Here is a 16237-nt window from a genome sequence, read left to right as displayed (position 1 = left end):
GGCGGTGTGGGACGGAGATTCGGCCTTTTTTTTTTTTTTTTCCAAGACAAAAAAACACTCTGAATCGGAGTGACGTGGCACTGCTGGATTTGAAGCATTGTTGAGGCCAGAGCCGCGAGGAGCCATGTAATCTCCGAGACTTACTGGTCCACAGATTTTTCCCATATCTTCTCCAGTGGAGGTATGCGGCCACACAAAGTCTGCCTGGCGTCACCGTGGCATTCAGCGAGGAGTTAAATCGAGCTGAGGCCATGCCTTGTGCCGCAAGCACCGGGGCATTCTCGCAGCGCCGCGCACACGTAAACACACGCATTCACACAAGAGTTTGCATGCCCAGTTGTGCACACACACACACACACACACACACAAAAGCACACGCACACTGTCCATTGCCTCCAGTTGTTCCCTGCTCTCACGGCACACAGCAGGTGTGAGTGTGATGGAGCTGGTGGGTGCGGGTGGCTGGCTGGCTGATCTGCGGTCTTAAGAACAGCTTTTCTATTGTTTCTAATATGTGTGTGTGTGTGTGTGTGTGCTCTTTTTTTGGAATCGATTTGGAAAATTGAATGGGATTAAGCCACCGGACGAGTTTGGCTACCAAAGCGCAGACTGATTTGTGACGCGGGGTATAATTAGATTCACCATATGTGAAAAGATTCACGTCTTATCGGGTGCTTGTGGTTCATTACATGAATGTTGGTGGCATTTTCGCGCATAGTAAACAGAGTAATCCCTCTCCTCACGCGTCAGCTGACGCGGTGCCAAAGCGGCTTTGGGTGTCAAAAGCCCGGCGGCCGGCCGCGGTCACAAAGGGAGTGACCCCCCCCCCCCCCCCCCCCCCCCGTGTGAAGGGACGAGCGCTTTTAAGTGGGAGATTCAACAAATGAAACGCATCCTCGAGCCGCCACGGGGTGCTGGAGGTGAAGCAGAGGCGGAGAGGACGGAGGGGTGATGAGAGGACACTCACCGACTGACTTGGGGTCAGAGGTCGAGCCGGAACGCAGATTCCAAAATCAGAAGCGAGCGGCAGTAGAGATCTCGTATCGGCCGAGTTATGGTCGCCATTCAAATGCTGGAACTGGAACTGATCCATTGCAAAGAAAGATGATATTCGGTATAATCTGACCATAATATGAAAACTTTTCAATCTCTATACCAAGCTTTACTGAGACTGGATGATTTTTTTTTTTTTTATTTACAACGTGAAATGCTGAACAAGCAATTCTTTTCCGACAAACAAACATCCCAGGCTCCCGTTGCTGCAATTCTCTCTTCTGGATCCCGAGCCAGCTCCGATTTTATTTCCACAACTTTCAGCGAAACGTGCCAAGATTATCATTCACCGGCAGTTAAAAAAAAAAAGAAAAAGCATTTTGGATTCCAGGAGAACCATCAGACTCCTGGCTGGACCTCTCTCTTTTCATATTCACGGCATATTAAACTAATGAGCTTCCAATAAAGTGCCCTTCAAACGTTGATGAAGACTGGTCGCTTCAAGGCAAAACAACTCTCCGCCTTATACTTTCTCTGTACTTTGCGCAAAACCAAAATGGTATTTTAATATGCTGTTGTTGTTTGCTCTTCTGTCGGCGTGTCTGTCTCTCTGCATTATTCCCGGCAGATGCCGTCACTTTGTCAGTGCGCCGCATAATTGTCCCGAACCAAAGAGATGATCCACATGATTTATTTCTAATGGCTGGTGCACAGGCAGACCATTATATTCCTTGAATGGCAGACTTTAACCAGCTGTGGACTCACTGTTTCCACACAATACTGCTATGTATTTTTTTAAAAGCACTCATCCTATAGACGGGATGTATGGCTCATATGGAGTGGTGATTTCTGACTTCCTCTGGAGTCTTGTCTAATGATTGCTGGGGATAAAGGAGGCCATCATCTTCCCCCCCTCCCAACATACCCAAGCGCTTCCTGTCTGCCACATGTGTGCTGCAGCATCCAGACGTCCGTAGTATACTTTCTCCTCTCAGTCCAGGAAGAAGAAGAAGAAGAAGAAGGCTCGAGTGACAGAGCCGCCAATCACAATATCACAGCCCGGGACGGACTTCTTTTAAATATTTAGGAATGAAATGAGTAAAATGTGCTTCTATATATATATCTATCAAATCAAACATTGCGCTTCCGTCTTCTTCCTCGTTCCTTCATCCCTCTCCTCCTGCTCCTCTTCCTCCTGCTCCAGACAGGAGCATTACAGAGTAATAGCAGTCGGCTAGGAGAGCTTTCGTAATTGCCTCGGCTCATGTGCTGTGGAAAGCCGGGGCAGGGGCCAGTGGCATCAAAGCCTGACTGATCATTCCTCAGCCTCCCTCCACTGAAAGGGGGAGGGGGGGGGGAGAAGGTGGAGGAGGTGGTGGGAGAGGAGGGGGGGGGGGGGGTTGAGAAACACAAATACAGATGGACAAACAAACCAGGGGAAGTCAAAACTGAAGCAGATGTGGCGATAGCAGCCGATGGACAGATAGACGCACGGTAACAGAAGAGCCTCGGCCGAGGCGGATTCGCTTCGACCTCCCACACCTGTTAATATTTAACAAACAATGGGGGTTGCACCAGTGGTGGGGATGAAAAAAAAACCCCAGCAGGGCTGAAGGAAAAACAACACACACGAAAAAAGTGATGTTGATGGTGACATCATGGATTATTAAGGTGGGGGTGGGTCTAATAAGGGCCTGGTCGGTAAAGAGGGCAGGAAACTGAGGCAGAAGCAATTTGAGAAGCTGAGGCCTCGGTCTGCAGCTGTGCACTCGGTTTTCCTCTCCCAGCTCCACAGCTGCAGGATTGACAATGCTGCGAGTATTTACCCATGACCTCTCCTCTACTTCAGAATCCAACGCATGTTCATTCGACACATATGTTACAAAAGAATACACACAAGAAATCTGTAATATTTTGGAGAGTTGAGGGAGAAAGAATGCTTTTCCAAAAGCTACGCTCGGCATCTTTTCTTTTTTTTCTCCTTCTTCTTCTCTCTTTTTCCAGCGTTTGAGTCAGTGGAGCGGCTCACTTCTCATTCGTATCACGTGTTTTTTCCATGGAGACATTATAACACGAGCGGCGCTAGCACGGAAAACACGCAGTCATCCCCGGCAGATGTTGTCCAGAGCACACAGATGAGTGCGCTGAAACAATGAGGTGAGGCTTCGTAAGGACGCCGTTGAATGACGCCGCTGCGCCACACACTGCGATCACAGTGCCACACAGACAAAGACATGTCTGCACTTTGCAAGCTTCTACTTTTGAACTACTAATCGTGTGTGTGTGTGTGTGTGTGGGTTGCATCGTGCCAAACATAGAGAATTTTTTATCTCTGGGATCTTTTTATTGGCCGTGTTTAAAGTTGCCAGATTGTGAGCAACTTTCCCCTTTGAAAATACGTGCTGCTTGCACTGTCACAGCTCTGCATTCATCTCTGCAGACGCCTCAATTACAACCCACTGATGCCCTGAGAGTCGGAGAGGAGCTCAGGAATGCTCTGACGGGACAACTGCCAAGCATCACATATAAACACCATCAGCTCCGAGCGCCCCACAGAGCGAGAGAAAGAGAGGAAAGGGGGGAGAGAGAGAGAGGGAGAGGGAGAGGGAGTGGGACGAAACATCAGTATGTTTGCAGACCAAACCAGGAGGAGGAGGAGGAGGAGAGAGGAGGTGGGGGTACTATGTGGCACCACTCTGAGAGCCGAGCCCTCCGCCACGGCACTTTTTAGTTGCCAGATCACAACCAGATGTGCCAAGTGTGTCCAAACAGGAATGACTGTGTGAAGGCAATTTTCGGCAATTTGTCAGCTTTCGAGAGTTGCCCCCCCCCCGCCCCCCCTCTCCTCCTCCTCCTCCGCCACCATGACTCCTGAAAGACAAACACAAACGTCGGAGGGACACAACAATCCTTTTTCAAACAGGCTCCCACGAACGCTCGCCCCGCTCTTTTGCCTCCGGCGCAGTCGTGTGATGAGAGATATACGGTGTAACGGCTGAACACGGAGGGGCAAGACAAGGCCTGTTGTATTGACAAATAACCGCCCACCTAACTTTCATGCATCAGCATTACTGGAGCTACCCATCCGAGTGTGCGTCGCGTTTATTTACTCTTTGTTTGTCGAGTCAAAAATCCCTGACAACATTCACACTCCCTAAATCCATCATCTCAACTCACTGCGGGCAACGCAGCCCAAACAAAGAGAGAGATAAATAGAAGAAAAGGTTGTTAATCTTTCTGCAGACACCTCATAAATTACAGCCTCGCTCTCAAGGTTATGCAAGCAGTTTGAGAGCAACTTTCCTCACCGCTCACCTTACTTCTTTCTACCTTTTTTCTGCATACATTTTGTAAAGAAATATATATATATATATATATATATATATATATATATATATATATATATATATATATATATATATATATATATATATATATATATAAGCGCCCAAAGAAAGGAACTTCAACGATTGTACACATCAATGTGAATGTTCACAAGTTGATAGCACGACATGTGAGGAAAAAATGGAAGCCTTTTGTGGCTCCAGAGGGAGTTGTGCGAAGTCTGCCTCATGTGATGTCACTTGAGTCAGCGTCCGTTTGGGGTACAAGTTTGAAAATTTCAAATAGTGCGCTTATCCCTGTAGCCCACCTCTTTTATCTCCTTGAGGCTACGCTAGCCGCGACTAGCAAAATACGACTCCTCCGACCAAACTGTTAGCGGTGGAGTTGCATCGCGGGTAACGTTGGCGCCATTTATTTTTTTTTGCCAAGGAAGCAGAACTGGTGGATTAAAAAAAAGACAATCGCTCTGGTTCTCCAGCATCCAGATGAATAATCTCCAGAGTTAGTCATGTTAAGGGAGCGCAACGCTAATAATCATATTTTTCTAGACACTGGAAATGAAAGTTGCCTCTCATAGGAAATTGAGGGCAGTGTCTCGTCTTTACAGCGGCAATGACACGTGTCAGCTCAAGGGATTGGACGATGGGTGGTGGTGGTGGTGGTGGTGGTGGTGGGGGGCTTCAGGTACAGTGATGCACCCTCCACCCCCTCGGGTCCTTCACTGTTGTTTAGCCCCTGTGCACCTCACCAGAGCAATCTAAAGAAGGCAGGGAGGGTCTGGTCTGACGAGTTGGAAAGGCCTCGTACAAGCAACCCGGGAGCATCGGACGAGAGCTGATTCTGCTGAGCGCACAGTGAGAGAGGACGCGTGACCCGCCCAGATAATACGCCAAACACATGGCGCTGGCGGGAAGCTACGTTGTTGTGTCACGTATCAAATCTCGGTTGATTCGAATAAGGAGTTAAGTTTTCGAGCTTATGATTTATTTATTTTTTAGGTTGAATCCCACCCACCGAGTCCTAACTCTCTCTCTCTCTCTCTTTCTCTCTCTCTCTCTTTCCGTGAATGTTGAGTCCCGGGGCCGATGAAAGGGACAATTGTGGGAGGGTTTGCGTAACGCTGCTGTCAGTCATGTGTCCTGCTTCTCCGAAAGAGAGCTCAAATTCACCACTAATGTCTGTTTTAATTTGTTGCCTCACTGCTCTGGAATCCAGGATAAATTGTTCATCTGGGTACTCTTGCTCGGAAAGTTAGTGAGTGTTTCTCATATTTATTAGTTTGTTGTTCTGGCTTATACGCAACAGAGGGAATTTTGCTTATGCTTCAAGAAAAAGAAATGCCAAACGGACTACTCAACCACTCCATATTTCAATATAATTACATTTGCGATACACTGTAGTTACTGTACTCAACATAATGTCGTCGACTTTGACTGTTTTTGTGTTACACCAGTGAAAAGCTGTTAGGATTCTTTCTACGTGTGCATGAGTTTTGATCACGACTGAAACAAACAGATAGAAAGACGTGCTGACTGTTGCGGTGTAGACGACCCAGAAATCGACTCAATTCCAGCCAGTAAATCTGTAAAGTTGCGGGTTTTCCCTCCTCGGGGTGTGTGTCTACATTACAGCTGAAAGATGGACGGCAGCAATGGAGTTTACGTTCAGGAATCTGTGTGGGTGTGAGAAGGGGTGCACACTCTGCTTCTTTCTTTTTCATGTTCGAGTGTGTGTGTGTGTGTGTGTGTGTCTGCGTGTGCGTGCCCGATGCTTGTGGTTGATCTGACTTATGTGTGGTGTTTGCACGTGTTTTTGCGTGTTTATACCATTGTGTCATGAGGAAATCTTTTTCTTTTTTCCTCTTGGATTTGGTTTGGAGCGACAGGCCGGCTTTGTGCTGGCATGTGTGCAGACCAGATGCGGGTAGAATGTTCTGAACAATAGCTGGGTGTAAGAGTGTGTGTGTTTGTGCATGTGCGTGTGTTCACTATACATCAGCCATGGAGATTATGTTTAAATATTATGTTTATATAGAGTGTGTGTGTGTTTGGGTGTGCCTGTCTATGTGTATCTGACAGCATGGTGTGTGTGTGTGTAGTGTAGTGTGTGTGTGTGTGTGTGTGTGTGTTCACTATACTTGAGCCGTGGATTATGTTTATATATTATACTTATATTATGTTTGTATAGAGAATGTTTGTGTTTGGGTGTGCCTGTCTATGTATCTCACAGTGTGTGTGTGTGTGTGTGTGTGTGTGTATGTGTGTGTGTGTGTGTGTTGTGCAATGCTTTCGCATGCTTCTATGTTCTATCTATGAGTCTTCCTTTGACACAATTATGTTGGCATGCACTTTTACGCGTATGTTCGGAGAATGTCCATTAGTGCATGCTGTGTGTGTGTCTGTGTGTGTGTGTGTATCTGTGTGTGTTTGTCTATGCGGACCGACAGCAGCTGCTGGACACCACCTGTGGTCCTGGCTCTCCCTCCGGCCTGTTGTGGCTCCGAGTCGTCCCTTCGGGCTCACAGGGACTCGGGCTCTGCATGTCAGCTACGGCCCTCCCAGGCTGGATGGATTTATCTGCCATGTCTGTCAAATAAACCATTACTTTTTTTTTTGTCCTCAAACGCAAAATAAATGTCCTGCCAAGTCACCGGAGCGCTGTTTGTTTATCCCTTTCTCGCCCTCCCTCTCTCTTTTCGCTAGTCCTGCAGGTTGGTTTCTTCGCTGGCTGGCTGACAGATGTCCATCAGCTCTGTCACCCCCCCCCCCCTTCTCCCCCCTCACCTACCCCCTCCCTCCAGCACAGCTCCAGGCCGACAAGGGAAGCTGGCAATAACTGCTCCATGAAACACAGCCCTATAAATGGACACCCAGTATTCTGGCTGGCAAGATGTTCCCAATGTTTTAAAAGCCCAGCGTATGTGCGACTGTAATTGTGATGATCTTAGTGACGGCGATCCCGCTGTCAGAACATTATGCAGCATCGCAGTTTCTACGTATTCCTCCTCCCGTTGAATGGCATTCGTTCTGCAAACCGAGGAGACGCTTTCTCAACATGTAATAAGGACACGCGGCAATTTTCTGGCCCTGATTGTGAAACGTCCAGAGGCTCAGTTTCATTCATTATCTCCCTAACTCAATTTCCGGGCCGAGCGGCAGATAGTTACAGCTCATAAGTTGTAGGTATGATTACTAATAACCTGTAATTAGTTCCATGTTTCGGGAGGAGAGGAGAGAAGCGGAGAGATGGGGAAAGATGGAAGAATTTGACAAATGATTTGAAACCTCCAGCTGCATGCAGGAATGTTAAACTGACTTACAAACATTTGCCGGCCTCAGCTTTTGTTACTGCTACAATAGCATGCACTGTCTCCATTTGGTAAACAGATAAGAAGTGTTTTCTGGAAGGAAAGCCAGGACATTGTGATAAATACTTGTTAAATACCTCCAATTTGACTCATTCATTCGTGAGGTCATTTTTTGAGAGAAATAAGAAATAAGAAGAAAAACAGGTGAGAATGTCTTCATTTACACAGAGAATCAAATGAAGAAAGTCATTCTTTTCTCTATTGCGTGTTTTTATTTTAAATCTACACGTTTCCTACTCGTATCAGACATTACACATTCCCATTTTACATCAACATTTGTCATTTTTCCAATGCTGAAATGGCAGACAGGTTCGAGAATGTATGTGTTAGTAATTTGGAAACTTAGTTGTGGGGGTTACCGGTGTCACATCCCACAATGCACCGCTGAATTCCTTTAACATGTGGTGAGTCAGGAAAGGGGTGGTTGACCTATGCCTTCCCATGAGCCCCTTGGGAGCAGCTGTGCTCGGCTGCACAAGAAATCTAGGATCACTGCACAAGCTGCTGCGCTGGTTGTGACTGGAATTGTAATCACCTTCTTCTGCTTCTTCCCCTCCAAACTCAACTCTCGCCGTTCTCTGCTGCTTCTCTCTGCTTTTTCTTTCTTTCGACACCGTACTATTTGGTGTTTGTGCCCCCCTTTCTTCTTTCTGGTGTCCGTTTTGCACTTCTTTTTTTTTTAGCATTCGGCACAACACCAACTCCGCACATGCGATCCATTATGCGAGGTAGAAGAGGGAGAAAGTACAGGAAGCTGAAGGTGAAACGTGCTGCTCTACTTTCCTCAGTTTCCTGAATGAACACATTTCTACTGTTTGTGCCTTCCCACAGTGTTAAATCCTGAACAAAATGGGTTAAAACAGAAAGGGAGTAAAGTCATGACTATGTGGACCAAAGTTTGAAGTTAATGTTTTAATTCACTTCGTTTAGTTTCACCATTTCCCATCAGGGATGTATCAAGAGAACTGGATTCAGCGTTGGAGGCGACGCCCCGTTCATTCCTATGAAAACTGCGCATGAAGCAAAAGAAGTTTGACCCTCGAGTATAAATTTAGCCAGATCTTCCATCGATCTATCGCATTCATGGAGCCCGAAGAGCAAGTACACGATAGCTTTTCCTTTAACCCCGCCTCCCAGCGGCTCGATTTCTATAATAATAATAATAAGACTTCTTAAGAATGAGAATTTCTTTAAGCGTTACGTTATACTCACATGCATGTCACTGGCAACAAGCTTTTAAACATGTGCGTGTCTGTGGCTGTGACGTTAAGGTCTGTGCACACATGCGTAGACGTTACCGCATTCACAACATAAATATGAAACTGATGGGCCGGTCGCCGTCATGGCGAAGCAGCTGAAAACCGCCGGCGTTCGATCGCAGTCGATCGATTGGTGTCTTCCAACACATTTTGGTAGGAATTTAATTGTGTTAAGTATTTGCATGATCTTGTATGATGTTGAGAGAAAGGAACGCATGTCTTTTACTAACTGAGACGATCCAGGGAAGAAGATCCTGAAGATGTTGAGCCTTCCAGATTGATTTCTAGGAACTCCGATCTACATTGACACTTAAACAGTCGGACTGTGCCAGTCACCAGCTTGAACCCACGTTTAGATCACTTAGACCACGTACTCTGACTCCTCAGACGGATCATACCTCCATCTGTTCCCTACTCTGGTTGGGCGATCGCTTCGAGGTTCATGAACCAAGATCGAGATCGCCGATGTGCGATCCAATCCAGAGTGCAGCGGAGTGGCTCAGTGTCTGACCGAGCTTTAAACTCAAAGACCCGTAGACACTTTTAGCAAGCGGTACAGTGAAAGTGACGTGAAAAAGCAGGGTGACTAATAACCAGGTCTCCTCAACGGCTCATGTCTGTGCTCTGTGCGACAATATCACAACATCCTGGTTTAAGATGAGGCGATTATCTTATCCTCGAGATCACAATTCAAATCATATCCATAACTAAGACTGTGCCAAATAGTTTGAAGCTTCGACACTTCGTTCATAACGTCGACATGCACGTTAATATTCCAGTCCACCTTCTCTCTCCCTCCCTCTGTCACGTCTCGCTCTCAGACACACACACACACACACACACACATTGAGTGACGTTGCTCTCCTCGATCCTGTAATGGTCGGTCCTCAGGGTCTTCGTCAGGGGCTCAGATTCTAACAACATCTTAGTTCAGATAGGGAGTTAATTAAAAGTGACATAATATTGACGTAGGGAAAAACAATCGTCAATCATCCGTAAAATTATCAATATTCATTCTGATTGCCAGTCGACACGTCTGATCTGAACTCAAACGAAGTTTCTCTTTGGTCATCAGACACTGACTTGGAAGTTACTTGAAAGGGAGAAATCACACGTAAGGACAAATCCATCCTGACCCAATGTGATCAAACCAAACTTCTTTAAAAGGCGACTACAACCAAGGACACTTTTCTTTGGTCGTTTTCTAAATGTGATGCACGTTGCATTGTTTTGCTATTGATAGGAAAAATAAAGTTGCAGTTAGCTGAATTCACAGTAATGCTAAATATTTGCAACGCTTTTTGGCAAGGCGGAGCAGCAGCCAGTTGAATTCAGGCAGAGAAGCTCAACGCCGATTGGCTTTCGCAACTCATCATTGAATATTTGAACTTAGCGGAAAGGCTAATTTTCCGTTTTTTCGCAACCATTCACGTACGTGCATTGACTTTACACGTAATCTACTCTGTACATTTACTCACATACTGTTCTTAAACATACTTCAAGGGCACAAACCGTTCCATTTTGTCTTCAACCATTAAATATCCATCACTAAATAAGCAAAGCCGTACGTTACCGTTTTGGATCGGTACGCGGAAGTGTGTGAAATCACTTTTTTCCCAACCAAACTGACCAAAAACTCGTGAATACTAACTGTCTGAACGATGATGGCCATCACAGAAGAATAACTCAACACGGAGCTGAGTTATTTACATGGCAGGTGCATTAATGAAGGCCAGCGGATCCCTAATTAGCGGAACAACGCTTATCAAAGAGAGCTAGTAACGGATCCAAAGGTCCCGTCGATGTCACGGAGGCCTCGGGGCTCCGGGGTCAGGGTCACGAGAGGCATGTGTCCCGATGGCTTTATTGCGGCAGTGAAAAGGGGGCTGTGTTTTCGGGGAGGGGGAGGGGGAGGTTAGGGGACGAGGAGCGGCTCGGCTCACGGGGAGAAACCGTCGGAGGCGACACGACGAGTAGGGGAGCCGAGTTCGTAGAAAAGGAAGTAGACAGCTGCACAGGGGTGAATAGGAGGTCCCTTTGTGTCCTGCCAGCAAAAAAATCTGTGACCAATTATCTGTGTCTGTCTCTCAAGGGGGAATTCTTGAACACTTTGGGTGGCTGGACGCATCGGGGGCAGTTGTGGGAGAGAGAGGGCGAGGAAGCCGGGGTGCTCTGGTGGCGGCGGGTGTTTGGCGAGCGTGGCGCTGCATTTGTTAGCTTCGCATCTCGGCACCTACAGGAACGAGATAGTTTTTTCCTCCATTGAATTCAACACATGCAGGCAAAAAGAATATGACTTTGCGTCTCCCTTGTGTCTATTTCCAGCACAGGAAAATAACAATTTGTCCCACAATTGCTGAATTACTCCTGCCTGCGCCTCGCCACCCCCCCCCCGGCCGCCGCCCCGCTGAGCGAGCTTCCTATTCGTGTGGTTAGAGCTCCAGCGATGTGAAGAGCGTGTCCTGCAGAGCGAGAGGGGAAAGTGGTGCAGAGAAGGGGAAGTTGGGCCCATGGACGGCTTGTGAGCCATGTGTTAGACATTAAAGGGCTAATTGCAGTTTTAAAAGCCCCGTGTTTACCGCTGAGAAAAGCCTTGTTAGGTGTATTTTACTGTCTCCCCTGAAATTATTCATCCTTGACAAGCTCAATTGACATTATCATAATTACAAATGTGATTGCCGCTGAATCGCTACAAACCGCTGTTTGGCCAATTTGAAGTGTCTGCGGCGGACGTCGATCGCTCCTCTCTGACCGGTCGTCAGACGACAGGACGCGGGATTCGAGGCGCTCGTTCTCCCTGTGACTGGCCGGCTGGAAAAAGGAAAAGCCAACACGGTCGTTAACTCGGGCGCTCGCGTCGACGCCGTTCATCATTTCTAGTAAATAAACGCTTCTCCTGCTGTTGCCTTCGGGCTTGAATGTGAAATAGCGCAGCGGCGTGTTTGCAGGAAGAGGACGGAGGCGCTCGTCGTGAACTCTGCCCCCCCGGCCGGGCGTGTTGTTGCATCGGTTAGCGAGAGCGACCCCGCCGTCCACCTCTCCCCTCCGGTCCCACAATTGCCAATGGCGATGACTCCAGTTGATCTTCACCTGTCAAAGCAAAGATCCAACTAAAGACTTGCAGCTTGAGGAGAGGAAAGCAAAACAAGAGGGGAAGAATAAACAAGCCAAGAGGCGGCTTTGTGTGAGGCCGGGTTGGGATTTTTCTTCTTCTTCTTCTTCTTCTTCCATTTAAACCACTTATAAATAGTACTTACTTTTTGACTCACATATATATATATATATATACGACTGTGTCCTTAAATCAAACCTTTCAAACTCTGTGTAAAGTTATAATCTTTAATATTTCAGCTCTGCCACGCCCGTGGTGAGCATGGTAACAGCGAGTGCGGTTGATACTCCGGGAAACGCTTCCTCGGGCAGCTGTATTTATTGTCATAAATGCAGCAGAGGAGCAGCTGTGTATCTGTTTACGGTGTAGCCAAACAGACTCTCGTTGGTTTAATAAAGCGGTCGGTCAATAATGACCGCAGCAGCACTCTGGTGTGCATCAGATTACCTGGGAGGTGTGCAGCCTGTCACCTGCAGCTCTTGATCCCCACACTTCCTTTGCGAAATTCTAACGATTGGTCGACACAACGTGCCGACGAAAACTTGTTTCCCTCGATTCATTCATGATGAACGACCAGCGTTAGCGGTAACCGCGGAGTCTGGGGAGGGGGGTAGATTGAGTTCTTGAGACTGCCTCTCGATAAAATCCACCCTACGTTGCACAGTTGAATCCTTTTAACGTGAGCGAGCAACATCAGGGGGTGTTGGGTTTGCATTAGCGGTGACTCCATACGGCTGCGAGAGTGAGAAGCGATGCCCGATTTAAAGGGCGAGACCCTCTCTCCCTCTCCCTGCAGGGGATTGCGCGGAGCATCTTCATTCTTTTTTTGTTATATAGACCCACGCTTTTCAAATGTCAGGTGGTTCTTTTGATATATTTCATGAGGGTGATTCAACAGTTTCAAAGTTTGGCTCACAATAATGCCACGGCTGGGAACCATGGAAGGGTTGCATGTATCTCCCACGCCTATAATTCATAAGGTTGTGGTGGTTGTTGCTGTTGCTGTTGCAATAACAGGATGTGAGCTCTGAAACTCTCAACTCTGATGTGCAATCAAACTTCTATGGCGCGTACAGTCACATTTCACCAGGTAGATGTGCATGCAGGCTGCAAAATGGCGGACTCCTCCACAGACAACGAGAACTATCAAATATGGTGGTAATTAAAGAATACAAACACAATGAATGGCCGTCGTTGATTTAATTAAAAAATCTTAAGAATTAAAACTTTAAGACCGCGTTGTCCTCGAGTGAATGAGCCCAGAGGTCTAAGCTCACTCTTTCAATGCCTTCAGCCGTTTGAAAGGAAGAGAAAAGCGACAAGTCCTAATCAATCAATCGGCGGGCGGCAGGAGGTCGGGATTGTTTTGCATTTCTTCAGTTTGTTTCTTCCTGGGATTTTTCTTCTCTTGACAGGAGGTGCCGCGAGCATACCAACAGTTGAAAGAGGAACCACATTCTTTCAGCACGGATTCCTCCATCCCTCTTTTGTTCAGAGCTTGTTTGTTCGAGGGGCTTTCCTCACCTTGAACCCTTTTCTTTCTTGCAGACGCTGCCGTCCCATTGGCCTCTCCGGGGCACAAAAATGTAGCGCTTTTGATTCAAATCATGCGATCGGAGAAAGCCTCGGTGTCACAGATGAGTGGCAGGAGTCGCTTCCTTTCAATTGGTTCACGGGATGCGGTCACATTCGGTTGCCATAATGTCAGGCCAGTATGAGCATGTGGGCTTTTTTATTGGCTTTTCCTGTGTCATGTGGTTTCCGTCAGAGTGAAAGTACAATGAAAACCTTCCGTGTTTATAGGAGCAACAATCCTCAGTAAACTTGATTGAAGTAGAGAGAAGCCTCCTTGTAAAAAGCCACTAACCCCCCCCCCCCCCCCACCTCCCCTCCTTCAGTCTTTTTAGAATTAAAACACAAATTTGGCCCGGATCCTTTCCCTGGGAGCTCTATTTTTCTTGTATCAGGGTTAAGAAAATAGCCTCATGTCTTTACCTCAGCGTTGGTCGGGGTCATGGCAGGGTGGTGGTGGTGGTGGTGGTGGTGGGAGGGAGGAGGAGCATTCATCCACAGGTCATTGTTACAGTAGAAAGAGCAGCATGGGCGCGCTCACAATGGAGCTGCAGGATGAACTGAGCCCTCTTCTTCTTCTCCTCTGTGGGCTTGTTCACGGTGTGAGAGATCGGCAGACCTTCCTACAAAGGCTGTCGGGGGGGGCGGGGGTTGAATGTGGAAACGGAGGCTACCTGTTGCATGAAAGCGCTGCGGCAGTGTGCACGCTGCTGGCCTGCCACCCTCAGGGGAAGGAGAGCGCAGGCCGCTGATGGAGACTTGGCCGTGGAGCCCAAATGCACATCTGGTACACGTTGTGTGGACTTTTACTCTTTTTTTTCCCCCTCTCCTTCAAAGTGCATATGGTTTTGAATTGCTGTAAAAAAAAAAAAAAAATTACAAAAATAATAATAACCCTCTCCATTCTACTCCAAAAAAAAAAGAAAAACCATAAGGAATTGACTTTCCCTTTGGGGATTTCTTCTTGCTGGTTCAGTTCTTAAGCTGTTCAAGCTCTCACAGAGGACTTGCATGAAAGTGAACAGAGATCCAGCTGCAGAGCTCCTAATGTCTGCAGAATAAAAACCAGCAGAGCTAACAGAACCACATTCAACACAGTTTCTTTTTTTTTCTCCAAAGAGGTTATGTAACGAGACCCAAACGGGTGGTGTGGGCGGGAGCCCCCGAGCTGTGGCGTGGCTCCTGTTGACGTTGGCCATGTTCTTCGGGATCTGTCTGCGGGCCTCTCGCCTCTTCTTCAGCCTCTCTCCTCGGCGGCCGCGACCTGCGCTCCCTCCTCCTCACCCGCACGTCCGATGGGATCGGCTCGACGTAAGCGACTGTGAAAACCTAATATATAAATCCAGTTGTATGAAAAAGCAAAGCGTCGAGGCTCCAGCAAACAACCCGACTTACGAGTCTCTGCATTAGCCCACACCGCACGGGCCTTTTTTTTTCTGGCCGGGCCCGACGTCTGTTGACTCACCGAGGTGCACCGTGCCAGCTATTCATACCTTCCTCCCACTCGCATTTTATTCCTCCAGCAAAGCGGTTTGCCAGCTAAGCAGGTGGGAGATTCAAGACTAAAACGAGAGCTACAGAAAGTAGAACCTCTGTGACTTCTCTTCCTCGTGATAACCATGTGCAGTGGGTATCTTTGTACTTAAATGTGTAATTTGTCATTCTTGTGTACTATAAACAAGATGCTCGGAGGTATCTGTGCAATCTATCTAATCCGGATTTATCATTAAAGACATCTGGTGAGCGGGTTGAGTCAACGTCTTCGATACAACCTTCTCAGTTCTGCCTCTTTAAAACCATATTGCAGTTGTCGTTCATCATTATTATCAACACTGGTCGTATCCGTTAACTTCATACACATCTGGGAATGTGACGACATCGCCGCGATGAAACGCAACAGGGCAAGAGACACGAGGGTTCGCCGGTCCACAGATATCGGACCGGGGTCGTAAACACGCCGTACCATCTAAACCGCTGCATCTGGAGGTAACGTAGATATTAAGCACACCCCAAATGTCAGCAATATATCTCATTGCACCGAATTGTGCGCGTCCAGAAACCCAAGTATGGTGGTTTGAAGACGTACCAGGAAGTGAGTCTGTAAACAGTGATGAATGTTTACATCCGATAGTTTGGGTAATAATTTCACTGTTGGCCTTTGCGTTGCTCTGAAATACTGTAAATTGTATACCTCTCACCCAACCTGCATGCAGTCACACACTAAACACGGTCTCCAGCCACACATTGCAACTACCAGCTGAAAATGTGAGTCCAGGTCTCCGAATTGTTCGAGCCTCCGTCAGCCAGGCACCAATTTAAACCAACTAATTATGTTACATAATTAAGTACAGTCCCATAGAAGTGTTATGGTGCAACATTCGGTCGCGCAACTGCCGCCAAATACACAAACGCAAAACATCAAACACTGTTTGTGACCCGACACTGAGCCCATCTCTGAGCACACGGCTCATGGAAAATAAAAGTGCTGCGCTGTTCCACCGTGGACGCCTGTCCCGGCCGCGAAGGCCATGATGATGATGATGATGATAGTCATGCAGACGAGAGGTTTTGTACATGCATTCCCCTGGA

This window comes from Clinocottus analis, unplaced genomic scaffold, assembly GCF_023055335.1.
Source record: "Clinocottus analis isolate CAN_PGR_092001 unplaced genomic scaffold, fCliAna1.0.p SCAF_25, whole genome shotgun sequence".
NCBI lineage: Eukaryota > Metazoa > Chordata > Actinopteri > Perciformes > Cottidae > Clinocottus > Clinocottus analis.
This window is presented reverse-complemented; position numbering follows the sequence as displayed.